Genomic DNA, 18978 nt, shown 5'->3' with positions numbered 1-18978 from the left:
AAATAAGCAAATGAGTGCTCAAAAGTAGAACAAAATATTCATTAAATTCAGTTGAGAACATTGTTGGTTCTAAATATAAATGCAGTATTCTTTATCACCATCCAAAATATAAAACTAGAAATTCAACACGAAAAACGTTAAAAATCGCTATAATATTAAAAAGGCTGCCATGTCAGCTGGTGTCTTAATGGAAGAGTAGTTTGTTAAGACTATACTTTCAGGGATCATTTCTATAGTTTATACATATGGAAATGTGCTCTAAAGTGTACAGACTCACCAACCATGAGGAAGAGTTTTAGTGATTTTTCTTGAATGTTAAGTGAGCTTGTAGTGCTGCTTTATGGTAGCTACTATCTGCTTTTGATGACTGTTTCTCTTTTCCTTTGTGGAAGAGTAGAGGAGTGAAATCACCAGCTGAGTGGTTGGGTTTCTGAATTGTTAACAACAGAGAATGTTATGAAAGAACTTAAACCGACATTTCAGTATAGCTGGATTTGCTTTGCTGTTGTTTTTGTAAAGTTCTGTCATATGATATTAGAAATGGTTTTCTTAATAAGGACAAGCTACTTTGGTCATCTGGCCTGAGATTGGTGCAGCTGAGAGAACCTGGGTTATGTGCTTCTGTTGTAGTGAGCCAAAGATATCTAAAAATCATTGAGGAATGGGAAACCTTGTTGATAGAGTAAGACGAGGACCATGTTTTTTCCAATATTTCTTTTACAGCATATTTTTGTAATAGCCTGTCCATTAGACTGGGGCCATACTTGCTCTGCACTTACTTATTTATTCATCTCTTTGGTTTGTCACCTCAACTGTTGTTTTTGAATTTTACAGATTGGTGGGTGCAGATGACCCTATGAGCTCCTCACCACAATCTAGGGTAGAGGTGTGGCCTGAGGTTCCCCTTTTCAAGGGGGCGGCAAAAGTTCAGTTGCCCTGGGGAAACCTTCGACAAAACCCAGGGCTAAAGGGACACCACCGAGCTTTGCGGTGAAGGGGGGCCAAAAGACCCCTTTTGGTGTTGGAGATAAAGGGGACCTTCCACTTTTAAGGAGGGCTTGATGTTCCGCACCCTGTGCACTTTTTTGTGTTTTTACACATTTTTTGCGCTCAGTGACCCGAAAGCATGATCCCAGGCTGTCAATATATAAGAGGAAATAAAAAAAATAAAAAAAAATGTAACTGGGGAAGCAATTTGTTGGTATTAGGTTATCAAAACATTTTATGTTGCATTGTTTGCGTGCCTCTGCTTGTTGGGAGTATGATGGCGTTACTTGTATGAGAGGTTAAAGGGCCCTTCTCACAAGCTTCCAGCCCATACATAGTTTTCTTTCCCATTATGAATGTTTTTAGTGCTTACTATTTTAATTCGGATCTGTATTTCATTGTAATTGTACCGGAATTTGTTTTTGGATAATTTCAAACAATTTGAGACCCACACCTGCCAAATATTGATTTACAATTTTTGATTGAATATGTATCTTTATTTTGTATAAAGGTACAGAAAACATACAATACATTACGTTCAAATGTATTACGTTGCAGCGAAGCTGTAAGCACAATACACCGTAAAACATAATCATTCATACTTTCTGGTACAATTCAAGACATTAGGAACAAGATATGACCAGGGATGCTGATGGGGGGTAGGGTACTAACTACCAGGGCCCTGGCATGCCAGGGGGCCTGGGCCCAGGGGAGGGCTGGCAAATTTTAGCTCAGGGGACAAGACTCGATTCAGCAGCCAATTAGGATCCTCTTAAAGGAAAAAAATGCAGGTGGCCCAGTGACCCAGCCCAAAGTAGCCCTCTATGGGACCGACCCAAGGGGGAGATGCCTCCCGGCCCCCGAACCCAGCCTGCCCCTGCCCGGGCTGCACTGCAGATCACTAACTTTTTTATATTTTTTTTGCTTCTTCAAGTTTTATTTTAACTTTTTTGTTTTTGTTTTGTGTTTACCCAGTGTGTGTGTGTGTGTGGGGGGGGGGGCTGCCATGGTAGACACCATATGTAGTCTGTGCATAGGCGGCCACATCATTCATTCATAGAATATTGTACTACAGCTGAATAGATTATGCGAACACTGTGAGTAGTATGCCATGTGGCCATCTATGGAAGGACCGCATAGGCTCCCTGCACTTCATGTCTGTAAGATAGTAGCTAAATCCCCTTCCGACTTCACCATGACAAATAAGCAAATGAGTGCTCAAAAGTAGAACAAAATATTCATTAAATTCAGTTGAGAACATTGTTGGTTCTAAATATAAATGCAGTATTCTTTATCACCATCCAAAATATAAAACTAGAAATTCAACACGAAAAACGTTAAAAATCGCTATAATATTAAAAAGGCTGCCATGTCAGCTGGTGTCTTAATGGAAGAGTAGTTTGTTAAGACTATACTTTCAGGGATCATTTCTATAGTGTATACATTTTGAAACGTGCTCTAAAGTGTACAGACTCACCAACCATGAGGAAGAGTTTTAGTGATTTCTCTTGAATGTGAAGTGAGCTTGTAGTGCTGCTTTATGGTAGCTACTATCTGCTTTTGATGACTGTTTCTCTTTTCCTTTGTGGAAGAGTAGAGGAGTGAAATCACCAGCTGAGTGGTTGGGTTTCTGAATTGTTAACAACAGAGAATGTTATGAAAGAACTTAAGCTGAGATTTCAGTATAGCTGGATTTGCTTTGCTGTTGTTTTTGTAAAGTTCTGTCTTATGATATTAGAAATGGTTTTTTTAATAAGGACAAGCTACTTTGGTCATCTGGCCTGAGATTGGTGCAGCTGAGAGAACCTGGGTTATGTGCTTCTGTTGTAGTGAGCCAAAGATATCTAAAAATCATTGAGGAATGGGAAAACTTGTTGATAGAGTAAGACGAGGACCATGTTTTTTCCAATATTTCTTTTACAGCATATTTTTGTAATAGCCTGTCCATTAGACTGGGGCCATACTTGCTCTGCACTTACTTATTTATTCATCTCTTTGGTTTGTCACCTCAACTGTTGTTTTTGAATTTTACAGATTGGTGGGTGCAGATGACCCTATGAGCTCCTCACCACAATCTAGGGTAGAGGTGTGGCCTGAGGTTCCCCTTTTCAAGGGGGCGGCAAAAGTTCAGTTGCCCTGGGGAAACCTTCGACAAAACCCAGGGCTAAAGGGACACCACTGAGCTTTGCGGTGAAGGGGGGGCCAAAAGACCCCTTTTGGTGTTGGAGATAAAGGGGACCTTCCACTTTTAAGGAGGGCTTGATGTTCCGCACCCTGTGCACTTTTTTGTGTTTTTACACATTTTTTGCGCTCAGTGACCCGAAAGCATGATCCCAGGCTTTCAATATATAAGAGGAAATAAAAAAAATAAAAAAAAATGTAACTGGGGAAGCAATTTGTTGGTATTAGGTTATCAAAACATTTTATGTTGCATTGTTTGCGCGCCTCTGCTTGTTGGGAGTATGATGGCGTTACTTGTATGAGAGGTTAAAGGGCCCTTCTCACAAGCTTCCAGCCCATACATAGTTTTCTTTCCCATTATGAATGTTTTTAGTGCTTACTATTTTAATTCGGATCTGTATTTCATTGTAATTGTACCGGAATTTGTTTTTGGATAATTTCAAATAATTTGAGACCCACACCTGCCAAATATTGATTTACAATTTTTGATTGAATATGTATCTTTATTTTGTATAAAGGTACAGAAAACATACAATACATTACGTTCAAATGTATTACGTTGCAGCGAAGCTGTAAGCACAATACACCGTAAAACATAAGCATTCATACTTTCTGGTACAATTCAAGACATTAGGAACAAGATATGACCAGGGATGCTGATGGGGGGTAGGGTACTAACTACCAGGGCCCTGGCATGCCAGGGGGCCAGGGCCCAGGGGAGGGCTGGCAAATTTTAGCTCAGGGGACAAGACTCGATTCAGCAGCCAATTAGGAACCTTTTAAAGGAAAAAAATGCAGGTGGCCCAGTGACCCAGCCCAAAGTAGCCCTCTATGGGACCGAACCAAGGGGGAGATGCCTCCCGGCCCCCGAACCCAGCCTGCCCCTGCCCGGGCTGCACTGCAGATCACCAACTTTTTTATATTTTTTTTGCTTCTTCAAGTTTTATTTTAACTTTTTTGTTTTTGTTTTGTGTTTACCCAGTGTGTGTGGGGGGCTGCCATGGTAGACACCATATGTAGTCTGTGCATAGGCGGCCACATCATTCATTCATAGAATATTGTACTACAGCTGAATAGATTATGCGACCACTGTGAGTAGTATGCCATGTGGCCATCTATGGAAGGACCGCATAGGCTCCCTGCACTTCATGTCTGTAAGATAGTAGCTAAATCCCCTTCCGACTTCACCATGACAAATAAGCAAATGAGTGCTCAAAAGTAGAACAAAATATTCATTAAATTCAGTTGAGAACATTGTTGGTTCTAAATATAAATGCAGTATTCTTTATCACCATCCAAAATATAAAACTAGAAATTCAACACGAAAAACGTTAAAAATCGCTATAATATTAAAAAGGCTGCCATGTCAGCTGGTGTCTTAATGGAAGAGTAGTTTGTTAAGACTATACTTTCAGGGATCATTTCTATAGTGTATACATTTTGAAACGTGCTCTAAAGTGTACAGACTCACCAACCATGAGGAAGAGTTTTAGTGATTTCTCTTTAATGTGAAGTGAGCTTGTAGTGCTGCTTTATGGTAGCTACTATCTGCTTTTGATGACTGTTTCTCTTTTCCTTTGTGGAAGAGTAGAGGAGTGAAATCACCAGCTGAGTGGTTGGGTTTCTGAATTGTTAACAACAGAGAATGTTATGAAAGAACTTAAGCTGAGATTTCAGTATAGCTGGATTTGCTTTGCTGTTGTTTTTGTAAAGTTCTGTCTTATGATATTAGAAATGGTTTTTTTAATAAGGACAAGCTACTTTGGTCATCTGGCCTGAGATTGGTGCAGCTGAGAGAACCTGGGTTATGTGCTTCTGTTGTAGTGAGCCAAAGATATCTAAAAATCATTGAGGAATGGGAAACCTTGTTGATAGAGTAAGACGAGGACCATGTTTTTTCCAATATTTCTTTTACAGCATATTTTTGTAATAGCCTGTCCATTAGACTGGGGCCATACTTGCTCTGCACTTACTTATTTATTCATCTCTTTGGTTTGTCACCTCAACTGTTGTTTTTGAATTTTACAGATTGGTGGGTGCAGATGACCCTATGAGCTCCTCACCACAATCTAGGGTAGAGGTGTGGCCTGAGGTTCCCCTTTTCAAGGGGGCGGCAAAAGTTCAGTTGCCCTGGGGAAACCTTCGACAAAACCCAGGGCTAAAGGGACACCACTGAGCTTTGCGGTGAAGGGGGGGCCAAAAGACCCCTTTTGGTGTTGGAGATAAAGGGGACCTTCCACTTTTAAGGAGGGCTTGATGTTCCGCACCCTGTGCACTTTTTTGTGTTTTTACACATTTTTTGCGCTCAGTGACCCGAAAGCATGATCCCAGGCTTTCAATATATAAGAGGAAATAAAAAAAATAAAAAAAAATGTAACTGGGGAAGCAATTTGTTGGTATTAGGTTATCAAAACATTTTATGTTGCATTGTTTGCGCGCCTCTGCTTGTTGGGAGTATGATGGCGTTACTTGTATGAGAGGTTAAAGGGCCCTTCTCACAAGCTTCCAGCCCATACATAGTTTTCTTTCCCATTATGAATGTTTTTAGTGCTTACTATTTTAATTCGGATCTGTATTTCATTGTAATTGTACCGGAATTTGTTTTTGGATAATTTCAAACAATTTGAGACCCACACCTGCCAAATATTGATTTACAATTTTTGATTGAATATGTATCTTTATTTTGTATAAAGGTACAGAAAACATACAATACATTACGTTCAAATGTATTACGTTGCAGCGAAGCTGTAAGCACAATACACCGTAAAACATAATCATTCATACTTTCTGGTACAATTCAAGACATTAGGAACAAGATATGACCAGGGATGCTGATGGGGGGTAGGGTACTAACTACCAGGGCCCTGGCATGCCAGGGGGCCCGGGCCCAGGGGAGGGCTGGCAAATTTTAGCTCAGGGGACAAGACTCGATTCAGCAGCCAATTAGGAACCTTTTAAAGGAAAAAAATGCAGGTGGCCCAGTGACCCAGCCCAAAGTAGCCCTCTATGGGACCGACCCAAGGGGGAGATGCCTCCCGGCCCCCGAACCCAGCCTGCCCCTGCCCGGGCTGCACTGCAGATCACCAACTTTTTTATATTTTTTTTGCTTCTTCAAGTTTTATTTTAACTTTTTTGTTTTTGTTTTGTGTTTACCCAGTGTGTGTGTGTGTGTGGGGGGGGGGGGGCTGCCATGGTAGACACCATATGTAGTCTGTGCATAGGCGGCCACATCATTCATTCATAGAATATTGTACTACAGCTGAATAGATTATGCGACCACTGTGAGTAGTATGCCATGTGGCCATCTATGGAAGGACCGCATAGGCTCCCTGCACTTCATGTCTGTAAGATAGTAGCTAAATCCCCTTCCGACTTCACCATGACAAATAAGCAAATGAGTGCTCAAAAGTAGAACAAAATATTCATTAAATTCAGTTGAGAACATTGTTGGTTCTAAATATAAATGCAGTATTCTTTATCACCATCCAAAATATAAAACTAGAAATTCAACACGAAAAACGTTAAAAATCGCTATAATATTAAAAAGGCTGCCATGTCAGCTGGTGTCTTAATGGAAGAGTAGTTTGTTAAGACTATACTTTCAGGGATCATTTCTATAGTTTATACATATGGAAATGTGCTCTAAAGTGTACAGACTCACCAACCATGAGGAAGAGTTTTAGTGATTTCTCTTGAATGTGAAGTAAGCTTGTAGTGCTGCTTTATGGTAGCTACTATCTGCTTTTGATGACTGTTTCTCTTTTCCTTTGTGGAAGAGTAGAGGAGTGAAATCACCAGCTGAGTGGTTGGGTTTCTGAATTGTTAACAACAGAGAATGTTATGAAAGAACTTAAGCTGAGATTTCAGTATAGCTGGATTTGCTTTGCTGTTGTTTTTGTAAAGTTCTGTCTTATGATATTAGAAATGGTTTTCTTAACAAGGACAAGCTACTTTGGTCATCTGGCCTGAGATTGGTGCAGCTGAGAGAACCTGGGTTATGTGCTTCTGTTGTAGTGAGCCAAAGATATCTAAAAATCATTGAGGAATGGGAAACCTTGTTGATAGAGTAAGATGAGGACCATGTTTTTTCCAATATTTCTTTTACAGCATATTTTTGTAATAGCCTGTCCATTAGACTGGGGCCATACTTGCTCTGCACTTACTTATTTATTCATCTCTTTGGTTTGTCACCTCAACTGTTGTTTTTGAATTTTACAGATTGGTGGGTGCAGATGACCCTATGAGCTCCTCACCACAATCTTGGGTAGAGGTGTGGCCTGAGGTTCCCCTTTTCAAGGGGGCGGCAAAAGTTCAGTTGCCCTGGGGAAACCTTCGACAAAACCCAGGGCTAAAGGGACACCACCGAGCTTTGCAGTGAAGGGGGGCCAAAAGACCCCTTTTGGTGTTGGAGATAAAGGGGACCTTCCACTTTTAAGGAGGGCTTGATGTTCCGCACCCTGTGCACTTTTTTGTGTTTTTACACATTTTTTGCGCTCAGTGACCCGAAAGCATGATCCCAGGCTTTCAATATATAAGAGGAAATAAAAAAAATAAAAAAAAATGTAACTGGGGAAGCAATTTGTTGGTATTAGGTTATCAAAACGTTTTATGTTGCATTGTTTGCGCGCCTCTGCTTGTTGGGAGTATGACGGCGTTACTTGTATGAGAGGTTAAAGGGCCCTTCTCACAAGCTTCCAGCCCATACATAGTTTTCTTTCCCATTATGAATGTTTTAGTGCTTACTATTTTAATTCGGATCTGTATTTCATTGTAATTGTACCGGAATTTGTTTTTGGATACTTTCAAACAATTTGAGACCCACACCTGCCAAATATTGATTTACAATTTTTGATTGAATATGTATCTTTATTTTGTATAAAGGTACAGAAAACATACAATACATTACGTTCAAATGTATTACGTTGCAGCGAAGCTGTAAGCACAATACACCGTAAAACATAATCATTCATACTTTCTGGTACAATTCAAGACATTAGGAACAAGATATGACCAGGGATGCTGATGGGGGGTAGGGTACTAACTACCAGGGCCCTGGCATGCCAGGGGGCCCGGGCCCAGGGGAGGGCTGGCAAATTTTAGCTCAGGGGACAAGACTCGATTCAGCAGCCAATTAGGAACCTTTTAAAGGAAAAAAATGCAGGTGGCCCAGTGACCCAGCCCAAAGTAGCCCTCTATGGGACCGACCCAAGGGGGAGATGCCTCCCGGCCCCGAACCCAGCCTGCCCCTGCCCGGGCTGCACTGCAGATCACTAACTTTTTTATATTTTTTTTGCTTCTTCAAGTTTTATTTTAACTTTTTTGTTTTTGTTTTGTGTTTACCCAGTGTGTGTGTGTGTGTGGGGGGGGGGGGGCTGCCATGGTAGACACCATATGTAGTCTGTGCATAGGCGGCCACATCATTCATTCATAGAATATTGTACTACAGCTGAATAGATTATGCGAACACTGTGAGTAGTATGCCATGTGGCCATCTATGGAAGGACCGCATAGGCTCCCTGCACTTCATGTCTGTAAGATAGTAGCTAAATCCCCTTCCGACTTCACCATGACTAATAAGCAAATGAGTGCTCAAAAGTAGAACAAAATATTCATTAAATTCAGTTGAGAACATTGTTGGTTCTAAATATAAATGCAGTATTCTTTATCACCATCCAAAATATAAAACTAGAAATTCAACACGAAAAACGTTAAAAATCGCTATAATATTAAAAAGGCTGCCATGTCAGCTGGTGTCTTAATGGAAGAGTAGTTTGTTAAGACTATACTTTCAGGGATCATTTCTATAGTTTATACATATGGAAATGTGCTCTAATGTGTACAGACTCACCAACCATGAGGAAGAGTTTTAGTGATTTCTCTTGAATGTGAAGTAAGCTTGCAGTGCTGCTTTATGGTAGCTACTATTTGCTTTTGATGACTGTTTCTCTTTTCCTTTGTGGAAGAGTAGAGGAGTGAAATCACCAGCTGAGTGGTTGGGTTTCTGAATTGTTAACAACAGAGAATGTTATGAAAGAACTTAAGCTGAGATTTCAGTATAGCTGGATTTGCTTTGCTGTTGTTTTTGTAAAGTTCTGTCTTATGATATTAGAAATGGTTTTCTTAACAAGGACAAGCTACTTTGGTCATCTGGCCTGAGATTGGTGCAGCTGAGAGAACCTGGGTTATGTGCTTCTGTTGTAGTGAGCCAAAGATATCTAAAAATCATTGAGGAATGGGAAACCTTGTTGATAGAGTAAGATGAGGACCATGTTTTTTCCAATATTTCTTTTACAGCATATTTTTGTAATAGCCTGTCCATTAGACTGGGGCCATACTTGCTCTGCACTTACTTATTTATTCATCTCTTTGGTTTGTCACCTCAACTGTTGTTTTTGAATTTTACAGATTGGTGGGTGCAGATGACCCTATGAGCTCCTCACCACAATCTTGGGTAGAGGTGTGGCCTGAGGTTCCCCTTTTCAAGGGGGCGGCAAAAGTTCAGTTGCCCTGGGGAAACCTTCGACAAAACCCAGGGCTAAAGGGACACCACCGAGCTTTGCAGTGAAGGGGGGCCAAAAGACCCCTTTTGGTGTTGGAGATAAAGGGGACCTTCCACTTTTAAGGAGGGCTTGATGTTCCGCACCCTGTGCCCTTTTTTGTGTTTTTACACATTTTTTGCGCTCAGTGACCCGAAAGCATGATCCCAGGCTTTCAATATATAAGAGGAAATAAAAAAAATAAAAAAAAATGTAACTGGGGAAGCAATTTGTTGGTATTAGGTTATCAAAACGTTTTATGTTGCATTGTTTGCGCGCCTCTGCTTGTTGGGAGTATGACGGCGTTACTTGTATGAGAGGTTAAAGGGCCCTTCTCACAAGCTTCCAGCCCATACATAGTTTTCTTTCCCATTATGAATGTTTTAGTGCTTACTATTTTAATTCGGATCTGTATTTCATTGTAATTGTACCGGAATTTGTTTTTGGATAATTTCAAACAATTTGAGACCCACACCTGCCAAATATTGATTTACAATTTTTGATTGAATATGTATCTTTATTTTGTATAAAGGTACAGAAAACATACAATACATTACGTTCAAATGTATTACGTTGCAGCGAAGCTGTAAGCACAATACACCGTAAAACATAATCATTCATACTTTCTGGTACAATTCAAGACATTAGGAACAAGATATGACCAGGGATGCTGATGGGGGGTAGGGTACTAACTACCAGGGCCCTGGCATGCCAGGGGGCCCGGGCCCAGGGGAGGGCTGGCAAATTTTAGCTCAGGGGACAAGACTCGATTCAGCAGCCAATTAGGAACCTTTTAAAGGAAAAAAATGCAGGTGGCCCAGTGACCCAGCCCAAAGTAGCCCTCTATGGGACCGACCCAAGGGGGAGATGCCTCCCGGCCCCGAACCCAGCCTGCCCCTGCCCGGGCTGCACTGCAGATCACTAACTTTTTTATATTTTTTTTGCTTCTTCAAGTTTTATTTTAACTTTTTTGTTTTTGTTTTGTGTTTACCCAGTGTGTGTGTGGGGGGCTGCCATGGTAGACACCATATGTAGTCTGTGCATAGGCGGCCACATCATTCATTCATAGAATATTGTACTACAGCTGAATAGATTATGCGACCACTGTGAGTAGTATGCCATGTGGCCATCTATGGAAGGACCGCATAGGCTCCCTGCACTTCATGTCTGTAAGATATTAGCTAAATCCCCTTCCGACTTCACCATGACAAATAAGCAAATGAGTGCTCAAAAGTAGAACAAAATATTCATTAAATTCAGTTGAGAACATTGTTGGTTCTAAATATAAATGCAGTATTCTTTATCACCATCCAAAATATAAAACTAGAAATTCAACACGAAAAACGTTAAAAATCGCTATAATATTAAAAAGGCTGCCATGTCAGCTGGTGTCTTAATGGAAGAGTAGTTTGTTAAGACTATACTTTCAGGGATCATTTCTATAGTTTATACATATGGAAATGTGCTCTAAAGTGTACAGACTCACCAACCATGAGGAAGAGTTTTAGTGATTTTTCTTGAATGTGAAGTGAGCTTGTAGTGCTGCTTTATGGTAGCTACTGTCTGCTTTTGATGACTGTTTCTCTTTTCCTTTGTGGAAGAGTAGAGGAGTGAAATTACCAGCTGAGTGGTTGGGTTTCTGAATTGTTAACAACAGAGAATGTTATGAAAGAACTTAAACCGACATTTCAGTATAGCTGGATTTGCTTTGCTGTTGTTTTTGTAAAGTTCTGTCATATGATATTAGAAATGGTTTTCTTAATAAGGACAAGCTACTTTGGTCATCTGGCCTGAGATTGGTGCAGCTGAGAGAACCTGGGTTATGTGCTTCTGTTGTAGTGAGCCAAAGATATCTAAAAATCATTGAGGAATGGGAAACCTTGTTGATAGAGTAAGACGAGGACCATGTTTTTTCCAATATTTCTTTTACAGCATATTTTTGTAATAGCCTGTCCATTAGACTGGGGCCATACTTGCTCTGCACTTACTTATTTATTCATCTCTTTGGTTTGTCACCTCAACTGTTGTTTTTGAATTTTACAGATTGGTGGGTGCAGATGACCCTATGAGCTCCTCACCACAATCTAGGGTAGAGGTGTGGCCTGAGGTTCCCCTTTTCAAGGGGGCGGCAAAAGTTCAGTTGCCCTGGGGAAACCTTCGACAAAACCCAGGGCTAAAGGGACACCACCGAGCTTTGCGGTGAAGGGGGGCCAAAAGACCCCTTTTGGTGTTGGAGATAAAGGGGACCTTCCACTTTTAAGGAGGGCTTGATGTTCCGCACCCTGTGCACTTTTTTGTGTTTTTACACATTTTTTGCGCTCAGTGACCCGAAAGCATGATCCCAGGCTGTCAATATATAAGAGGAAATAAAAAAAATAAAAAAAAATGTAACTGGGGAAGCAATTTGTTGGTATTAGGTTATCAAAACATTTTATGTTGCATTGTTTGCGTGCCTCTGCTTGTTGGGAGTATGATGGCGTTACTTGTATGAGAGGTTAAAGGGCCCTTCTCACAAGCTTCCAGCCCATACATAGTTTTCTTTCCCATTATGAATGTTTTTAGTGCTTACTATTTTAATTCGGATCTGTATTTCATTGTAATTGTACCGGAATTTGTTTTTGGATAATTTCAAACAATTTGAGACCCACACCTGCCAAATATTGATTTACAATTTTTGATTGAATATGTATCTTTATTTTGTATAAAGGTACAGAAAACATACAATACATTACGTTCAAATGTATTACGTTGCAGCGAAGCTGTAAGCACAATACACCGTAAAACATAATCATTCATACTTTCTGGTACAATTCAAGACATTAGGAACAAGATATGACCAGGGATGCTGATGGGGGGTAGGGTACTAACTACCAGGGCCCTGGCATGCCAGGGGGCCTGGGCCCAGGGGAGGGCTGGCAAATTTTAGCTCAGGGGACAAGACTCGATTCAGCAGCCAATTAGGATCCTCTTAAAGGAAAAAAATGCAGGTGGCCCAGTGACCCAGCCCAAAGTAGCCCTCTATGGGACCGACCCAAGGGGGAGATGCCTCCCGGCCCCCGAACCCAGCCTGCCCCTGCCCGGGCTGCACTGCAGATCACCAACTTTTTTATATTTTTTTTGCTTCTTCAAGTTTTATTTTAACTTTTTTGTTTTTGTTTTGTGTTTACCCAGTGTGTGTGGGGGGGGCTGCCATGGTAGACACCATATGTAGTCTGTGCATAGGCGGCCACATCATTCATTCATAGAATATTGTACTACAGCTGAATAGATTATGCGACCACTGTGAGTAGTATGCCATGTGGCCATCTATGGAAGGACCGCATAGGCTCCCTGCACTTCATGTCTGTAAGATAGTAGCTAAATCCCCTTCCGACTTCACCATGACAAATAAGCAAATGAGTGCTCAAAAGTAGAACAAAATATTCATTAAATTCAGTTGAGAACATTGTTGGTTCTAAATATAAATGCAGTATTCTTTATCACCATCCAAAATATAAAACTAGAAATTCAACACGAAAAACGTTAAAAATCGCTATAATATTAAAAAGGCTGCCATGTCAGCTGGTGTCTTAATGGAAGAGTAGTTTGTTAAGACTATACTTTCAGGGATCACTTCTATAGTTTATACATATGGAAATGTGCTCTAAAGTGTACAGACTCACCAACCATGAGGAAGAGTTTTAGTGATTTCTCTTGAATGTGAAGTGAGCTTGTAGTGCTGCTTTATGGTAGCTACTATCTGCTTTTGATGACTGTTTCTCTTTTCCTTTGTGGAAGAGTAGAGGAGTGAAATCACCAGCTGAGTGGTTGGGTTTCTGAATTGTTAACAACAGAGAATGGTATGAAAGAACTTAAGCTGAGATTTCAGTATAGCTGGATTTGCTTTGCTGTTGTTTTTGTAAAGTTCTGTCTTATGATATTAGTAATGGTTTTTTTAATAAGGACAAGCTACTTTGGTCATCTGGCCTGAGATTGGTGCAGCTGAGAGAACCTGGGTTATGTGCTTCTGTTGTAGTGAGCCAAAGATATCTAAAAATCATTGAGGAATGGGAAAACTTGTTGATAGAGTAAGACGAGGACCATGTTTTTTCCAATATTTCTTTTACAGCATATTTTTGTAATAGCCTGTCCATTAGACTGGGGCCATACATGCTCTGCACTTACTTATTTATTCATCTCTTTGGTTTGTCACCTCAACTGTTGTTTTTGAATTTTACAGATTGGTGGGTGCAGATGACCCTATGAGCTCCTCACCACAATCTAGGGTAGAGGTGTGGCCTGAGGTTCCCCTTTTCAAGGGGGCGGCAAAAGTTCAGTTGCCCTGGGGAAACCTTCGACAAAACCCAGGGCTAAAGGGACACCACCGAGCTTTGCGGTGAAGGGGGGCCAAAAGACCCCTTTTGGTGTTGGAGATAAAGGGGACCTTCCACTTTTAAGGAGGGCTTGATGTTCCGCACCCTGTGCACTTTTTTGTGTTTTTACACATTTTTTGCGCTCAGTGACCCGAAAGCATGATCCCAGGCTGTCAATATATAAGAGGAAATAAAAAAAATAAAAAAAAATGTAACTGGGGAAGCAATTTGTTGGTATTAGGTTATCAAAACATTTTATGTTGCATTGTTTGCGCGCCTCTGCTTGTTGGGAGTATGATGGCGTTACTTGTATGAGAGGTTAAAGGGCCCTTCTCACAAGCTTCCAGCCCATACATAGTTTTCTTTCCCATTATGAATGTTTTTAGTGCTTACTATTTTAATTCGGATCTGTATTTCATTGTAATTGTACCGGAATTTGTTTTTGGATAATTTCAAACAATTTGAGACCCACACCTGCCAAATATTGATTTACAATTTTTGATTGAATATGTATCTTTATTTTGTATAAAGGTACAGAAAACATACAATACATTACGTTCAAATGTATTACGTTGCAGCGAAGCTGTAAGCACAATACACCGTAAAACATAATCATTCATACTTTCTGGTACAATTCAAGACATTAGGAACAAGATATGACCAGGGATGCTGATGGGGGTAGGGTACTAACTACCAGGGCCCTGGCATGCCAGGGGGCCTGGGCCCAGGGGAGGGCTGGCAAATTTTAGCTCAGGGGACAAGACTCGATTCAGCAGCCAATTAGGATCCTCTTAAAGGAAAAAAATGCAGGTGGCCCAGTGACCCAGCCCAAAGTAGCCCTCTATGGGACCGACCCAAGGGGGAGATGCCTCCCGGCCCCCGAACCCAGCCTGCCCCTGCCCGGGCTGCACTGCAGATCACCAACTTTTTTATATTTTTTTTGCTTCTTCAAGTTTTATTTTAACTTTTTTGTTTTTGTTTTGTGTTTACCCAGTGTGTGTGTGTGTGGGGGGGGCTGCCATGGTAGACACCATATGTAGTCTGTGCATAGGCGGCCACATCATTCATTCATAGAATATTGTACTACAGCTGAATAGATTATGCGACCACTTTGAGAAGTATGCCATGTGGCCATCTATGGAAGGACCGCATAGGCTCCCTGCACTTCATGTCTGTAAGATAGTAGCTAAATCCCCTTCCGACTTCACCATGACAAATAAGCAAATGAGTGCTCAAAAGTAGAACAAAATATTCATTAAATTCAGTTGAGAACATTGTTGGTTCTAAATATAAATGCAGTATTCTTTATCACCATCCAAAATATAAAACTAGAAATTCAACACGAAAAACGTTAAAAATCGCTATAATATTAAAAAGGCTGCCATGTCAGCTGGTGTCTTAATGGAAGAGTAGTTTGTTAAGACTATACTTTCAGGGATCATTTCTATAGTTTATACATATGGAAATGTGCTCTAAAGTGTACAGACTCACCAACCATGAGGAAGAGTTTTAGTGATTTCCCTTGAATGTGAAGTGAGCTTGTAGTGCTGCTTTATGGTAGCTACTATCTGCTTTTGATGACTGTTTCTCTTTTCCTTTGTGGAAGAGTAGAGGAGTGAAATCACCAGCTGAGTGGTTGGGTTTCTGAATTGTTAACAACAGAGAATGTTATGAAAGAACTTAGGCCGAGATTTCAGTATAGCTGGATTTGCTTTGCTGTTGTTTTTGTAAAGTTCTGTCATATGATATTAGAAATGGTTTTCTTAATAAGGACAAGCTACTTTGGTCATCTGGCCTGAGATTGGTGCAGCTGAGAGAACCTGGGTTATGTGCTTCTGTTGTAGTGAGCCAAAGATATCTAAAAATCATTGAGGAATGGAAAAACTTGTTGATAGAGTAAGACGAGGACCATGTTTTTTCCAATATTTCTTTTACAGCATATTTTTGTAATAGCCTGTCCATTAGACTGGGGCCATACTTGCTCTGCACTTTCTTATTTATTCATCTCTTTGGTTTGTCACCTCAACTGTTGTTTTTGAATTTTACAGATTGGTGGGTGCAGATGACCCTATGAGCTCCTCACCACAATCTAGGGTAGAGGTGTGGCCTGAGGTTCCCCTTTTCAAGGGGGCGGCAAAAGTTCAGTTGCCCTGGGGAAACCTTCGACAAAACCCAGGGCTAAAGGGACACCACTGAGCTTTGCGGTGAAGGGGGGGCCAAAAGACCCCTTTTGGTGTTGGAGATAAAGGGGACCTTCCACTTTTAAGGAGGGCTTGATGTTCCGCACCCTGTGCACTTTTTTGTGTTTTTACACATTTTTTGCGCTCAGTGACCCGAAAGCATGATCCCAGGCTTTCAATATATAAGAGGAAATAAAAAAAATAAAAAAAAATGTAACTGGGGAAGCAATTTGTTGGTATTAGGTTATCAAAACATTTTATGTTGCATTGTTTGCGCGCCTCTGCTTGTTGGGAGTATGATGGCGTTACTTGTATGAGAGGTTAAAGGGCCCTTCTCACAAGCTTCCAGCCCATACATAGTTTTCTTTCCCATTATGAATGTTTTTAGTGCTTACTATTTTAATTCGGATCTGTATTTCATTGTAATTGTACCGGAATTTGTTTTTGGATAATTTCAAACAATTTGAGACCCACACCTGCCAAATATTGATTTACAATTTTTGATTGAATATGTATCTTTATTTTGTATAAAGGTACAGAAAACATACAATACATTACGTTCAAATGTATTACGTTGCAGCGAAGCTGTAAGCACAATACACCGTAAAACATAATCATTCATACTTTCTGGTACAATTCAAGACATTAGGAACAAGATATGACCAGGGATGCTGATGGGGGGTAGGGTACTAACTACCAGGGCCCTGGCATGCCAGGGGGCCCGGGCCCAGGGGAGGGCTGGCAAATTTTAGCTCAGGGGACAAGACTCGATTCAGCAGCCAATTAGGAACCTTTTAAAGGAAAAAAATGCAGGTGGCCCAGTGACCCAGCCCAAAGTAGCCCTCTATGGGACCGACCCAAGGGGGAGATGCCTCCCGGCCCCCGAACCCAGCCTGCCCCTGCCCGGGCTGCACTGCAGATCACCAACTTTTTTATATTTTTTTTGCTTCTTCAAGTTTTATTTTAACTTTTTTGTTTTTGTTTTGTGTTTACCCAGTGTGTGTGTGTGTGGGGGGGGGGGGGGCTGCCATGGTAGACACCATATGTAGTCTGTGCATAGGCGGCCACATCATTCATTCATAGAATATTGTACTACAGCTGAATAGATTATGCGAACACTGTGAGTAGTATGCCATGTGGCCATCTATGGAAGGACCGCATAGGCTCCCTGCACTTCATGTCTGTAAGATAGTAGCTAAATCCCCTTCCGACTTCACCATGACAAATAAGCAAATGAGTGCTCAAAAGTAGAACAAAATATTCATTAAATTCAGTTGAGAACATTGTTGGTTCTAAATATAAATGCAGTATTCTTTATCACCATCCAAAATATAAAACTAGAAATTCAACACGAAAAACGTTAAAAATCGCTATAATATTAAAAAGGCTGCCATGTCAGCTGGTGTCTTAATGGAAGAGTAGTTTGTTAAGACTATACTTTCAGGGATCATTTCTATAGTGTATACATTTTGAAACGTGCTCTAAAGTGTACAGACTCACCAACCATGAGGAAGAGTTTTAGTGATTTCTCTTGAATGTGAAGTAAGCTTGTAGTGCTGCTTTATGGTAGCTACTATCTGCTTTTGATGACTGTTTCTCTTTTCCTTTGTGGAAGAGTAGAGGAGTGAAATCACCAGCTGAGTGGTTGGGTTTCTGAATTGTTAACAACAGAGAATGTTATGAAAGAACTTAAGCTGAGATTTCAGTATAGCTGGATTTGCTTTGCTGTTGTTTTTGTAAAGTTCTGTCTTATGATATTAGAAATGGTTTTTTTAACAAGGACAAGCTACTTTGGTCGTCTGGCCTGAGATTGGTGCAGCTGAGAGAACCTGGGTTATGTGCTTCTGTTGTAGTGAGCCAAAGATATCTAAAAATCATTGAGGAATGGGAAACCTTGTTGATAGAGTAAGATGAGGACCATGTTTTTTCCAATATTTCTTTTACAGCATATTTTTGTAATAGCCTGTCCATTAGACTGGGGCCATACTTGCTCTGCACTTACTTATTTATTCATCTCTTTGGTTTGTCACCTCAACTGTTGTTTTTGAATTTTACAGATTGGTGGGTGCAGATGACCCTATGAGCTCCTCACCACAATCTTGGGTAGAGGTGTGGCCTGAGGTTCCCCTTTTCAAGGGGGCGGCAAAAGTTCAGTTGCCCTGGGGAAACCTTCGACAAAACCCAGGGCTAAAGGGACACCACCGAGCTTTGCAGTGAAGGGGGGCCAAAAGACCCCTTTTGGTGTTGGAGATAAAGGGGACCTTCCACTTTTAAGGAGGGCTTGATGTTCCGCACCCTGTGCACTTTTTTGTGTTTTTACACATTTTTTGCGCTCAGTGACCCGAAAGCATGATCCCAGGCTTTCAATATATAAGAGGAAATAAAAAAAATAAAAAAAAATGTAACTGGGGAAGCAATTTGTTGGTATTAGGTTATCAAAACGTTTTATGTTGCATTGTTTGCGCGCCTCTGCTTGTTGGGAGTATGACGGCGTTACTTGTATGAGAGGTTAAAGGGCCCTTCTCACAAGCTTCCAGCCCATACATAGTTTTCTTTCCCATTATGAATGTTTTAGTGCTTACTATTTTAATTCGGATCTGTATTTCATTGTAATTGTACCGGAATTTGTTTTTGGATAATTTCAAACAATTTGAGACCCACACCTGCCAAATATTGATTTACAATTTTTGATTGAATATGTATCTTTATTTTGTATAAAGGTACAGAAAACATACAATACAT

The 18978-nt window shown here is 40.7% G+C and overlaps 9 non-coding genes across 9 annotated transcripts; all 9 read left to right on the top strand.

Annotated features, from left to right (window-relative positions):
* The first annotated feature begins 205 nt into the window (after positions 1 to 205).
* Positions 206 to 423, top strand: LOC142132616 (small nucleolar RNA U3). The gene has a single exon (XR_012686615.1). It is a non-coding gene; the product is annotated as a small nucleolar RNA U3 (small nucleolar RNA).
* A 1969-nt stretch (positions 424 to 2392) lies between these two features.
* On the top strand, positions 2393 to 2610 carry LOC142132595 (small nucleolar RNA U3). The gene has a single exon (XR_012686596.1). It is a non-coding gene; the product is annotated as a small nucleolar RNA U3 (small nucleolar RNA).
* Positions 2611 to 4567: 1957 nt separating this feature from the next.
* On the top strand, positions 4568 to 4785 carry LOC142132604 (small nucleolar RNA U3). The gene has a single exon (XR_012686604.1). It is a non-coding gene; the product is annotated as a small nucleolar RNA U3 (small nucleolar RNA).
* Positions 4786 to 6757: 1972 nt separating this feature from the next.
* LOC142132605 (small nucleolar RNA U3) lies at positions 6758 to 6975 on the top strand. Its single transcript, XR_012686605.1, has one exon. It is a non-coding gene; the product is annotated as a small nucleolar RNA U3 (small nucleolar RNA).
* Positions 6976 to 8944: 1969 nt separating this feature from the next.
* On the top strand, positions 8945 to 9162 carry LOC142132598 (small nucleolar RNA U3). The gene has a single exon (XR_012686599.1). It is a non-coding gene; the product is annotated as a small nucleolar RNA U3 (small nucleolar RNA).
* Positions 9163 to 11118: 1956 nt separating this feature from the next.
* LOC142132615 (small nucleolar RNA U3) lies at positions 11119 to 11336 on the top strand. The gene has a single exon (XR_012686614.1). It is a non-coding gene; the product is annotated as a small nucleolar RNA U3 (small nucleolar RNA).
* A 1958-nt stretch (positions 11337 to 13294) lies between these two features.
* LOC142132606 (small nucleolar RNA U3) lies at positions 13295 to 13512 on the top strand. The gene has a single exon (XR_012686606.1). It is a non-coding gene; the product is annotated as a small nucleolar RNA U3 (small nucleolar RNA).
* Positions 13513 to 15475: 1963 nt separating this feature from the next.
* LOC142132596 (small nucleolar RNA U3) lies at positions 15476 to 15693 on the top strand. The gene has a single exon (XR_012686597.1). It is a non-coding gene; the product is annotated as a small nucleolar RNA U3 (small nucleolar RNA).
* A 1971-nt stretch (positions 15694 to 17664) lies between these two features.
* LOC142132582 (small nucleolar RNA U3) lies at positions 17665 to 17882 on the top strand. Its single transcript, XR_012686584.1, has one exon. It is a non-coding gene; the product is annotated as a small nucleolar RNA U3 (small nucleolar RNA).
* The last annotated feature ends 1096 nt before the right edge of the window (positions 17883 to 18978 follow it).

This window comes from Mixophyes fleayi, unplaced genomic scaffold (assembly GCF_038048845.1).
Source record: "Mixophyes fleayi isolate aMixFle1 unplaced genomic scaffold, aMixFle1.hap1 Scaffold_362, whole genome shotgun sequence".
In the NCBI taxonomy this organism is placed as follows: Eukaryota; Metazoa; Chordata; class Amphibia; order Anura; family Limnodynastidae; genus Mixophyes; species Mixophyes fleayi.
Note: the sequence above shows the minus strand (reverse complement) of the source record. Positions and strands in the feature narration are given on the sequence as shown.